Consider the following 2,211-nt stretch of genomic DNA (forward strand, 5'->3'; position numbering starts at 1 on the left):
CCTGGAAGTCTTGACACTGGCAGAAAAACCAGCACAGACCCAGAGGGGCCAGCTGCCTGTCCCCAGTCCTCCAGAGCCTTCGCCAGCCTTAGTGCTGTGGGTGTCACTGCCTGTTTGCCAGAGTATTGGTAAGAGGGTAGGGAGACAGGAAGGAGTGGTCCCAAGAGACAAAGTCCAGCCAGGGAGGGGCCGGAGAGGGGGGCAGTATGTGGGCACTGACCTTTGAGCTGCTTTATGGCCTTCAAATATGAGTCATCAGGTAAGAGATGGGAGCAGGTGGGCCCAACGGGAGGGCTGGAGGGGATGGGAAGACACCTTAGGCAGGGAGAGGGGAGTGTGTCTGGGGGCCGGGCAGGGATGAAGGAAGGCGATGACCTCCCAGAGGCTCCAGCCAGGCCAGGCAGACAGAAGTGGGAAGAGCAATGGTCTCAGAGGCCTCGACCTCCGGTGGTTGGGCGAGGGGGGTGGACGCTGTCGGAGCTTGGCCAGCGTGGCCAGCGAGACACCTGCCTTGTACCCTGAGCTGTCCAGTGTAGCAGCCCTACCCAAAGGCCTCACCCGCAGTTTCCGCCGTCGCCAGAGAAGGGGCCGGGTCACCAGCAGAATGGTGTTCAGCTGTCCCAGGGCCGCCCGCCGCTGGAGGTATCGCTTCCTGCAAGCGGTGAAAGGGAGTGAGTAAGGAGGGGTTCAAACTCACACCCAGCATCTGAATCCTCCGAGCTAAGACAGGAATGTAAAAACCGACCCCAGGCCAGCAAAGGCCCCTGGCGCTTAAGGGAGACAACAGGAAAAGGGCAGGACCCTTCGAAAGAACAGGGCTATGGAGAAGCTGTTCAGCATAGAGGATTAAGTTCTCAAAATCTGGAGCTGACTACCCGGGATCATTCTCTTCCTTCTGAGTCAAGATGGTCTCGGATAAGTTACTTTACCTCTCTTGGTTTTAGTTTCATCATCTGTAAAAGTGAGTATTGTTGTAATGTCCAGCCCACGATAAGATTAGATGAATTAAGAGACGTAAGTGTTTAGAATAGTCTGGCATATTATTAAGAAGCCGAACTTCTTAAAAAAGACATTACTGAAAATCTGATACGAAATCCTGGAAGAGACAACGTTCAAATAAAATGTCTTTGAGAATTTTCCAGATATGAGAAAGACCAGATTCCTCAGCAGGATAAACATTTAAACATTTAAAAATAAATCTACACATTTTGTGCATCGAGGGCCACCACCCTTCGCGAAAGGATGACCCAGAGGATGGGAGGCCACCTGCAAATCACATATGTGATAAGGGTTTACTACCCAGAACATATAAAGACAAATAACCCAATTAAAAAGCAGGCGAGGACTTGAATAGACACTTCTTGAAAGATACACAAAAGAAGCACATGAAAAGATGCTCGAAGTCGTTAATCCTTAGGAAAATGCAAATCAAATCCCCCGGTGAGGTGCAACTCCACACCCACGGGGATGGCTAGAATTTAAAAAGTGGAAAATAAGTATTGGCAAGGAGGTAGAGAAATCGGAACTCTCAGCATCGCGAGTGCGGCCGCTGTGGAAAACAGTTGGGTGGTTCCTCAAAAAGCTGAACATAGAATTGCCATAGGACCCAGCAAGTCCGCTCCTCGTATAGACCCAAAAGAACTGGAACAGAGACTGGAGCAGATGCACGCCCGCGTTCACAGCGGCATTCTTTACAAGAGCCAAAAGGTGGAAACAACCCAAACGTGCATCGACAGACGCATGGAGAAACGAAATGTGGTCTAGCTACACAACAGAACATTATTCAGCCCCCCAAAACGAAGAAAGTTCTGACATGTTAGGACGTGGATAAACCTTGCAAACATAATGCTTAGTGCAATAAGCCAGACATAAAAGAAAATTTTTAACGAGCTGACTTCCATGAAGTATCTAGAATAGGCATATTCATGGAGACAGAAAGTAGATTAGACAGAGGTTACCAGGGCTTGGAGGGGAGGGAGTGGGAATTATTGCTTAGCAGGGACAGAACATCTTGGAAATAGTGGCGACGGGAGCCCCTCTCCGCAGGCTTCGCTGGTGTCCATGTGACCGCCCTCACTTGTTCTCAGAGCTTTAACAAGCACCTTTGAGGGGGACTGGTGGCTGGCTTACTGTCTGCATCTGACTCTCCAGCTAGCCTGGGAGGCACCATCTCTGCCTTCATCCAGTGTCACCAGAGTCTGGCCCAGGGTA

Source organism: Pteropus vampyrus, unplaced genomic scaffold (genome assembly GCF_000151845.1).
Source record: "Pteropus vampyrus isolate Shadow unplaced genomic scaffold, Pvam_2.0 Scaffold6457, whole genome shotgun sequence".
Lineage (NCBI taxonomy): Eukaryota > Metazoa > Chordata > Mammalia > Chiroptera > Pteropodidae > Pteropus > Pteropus vampyrus.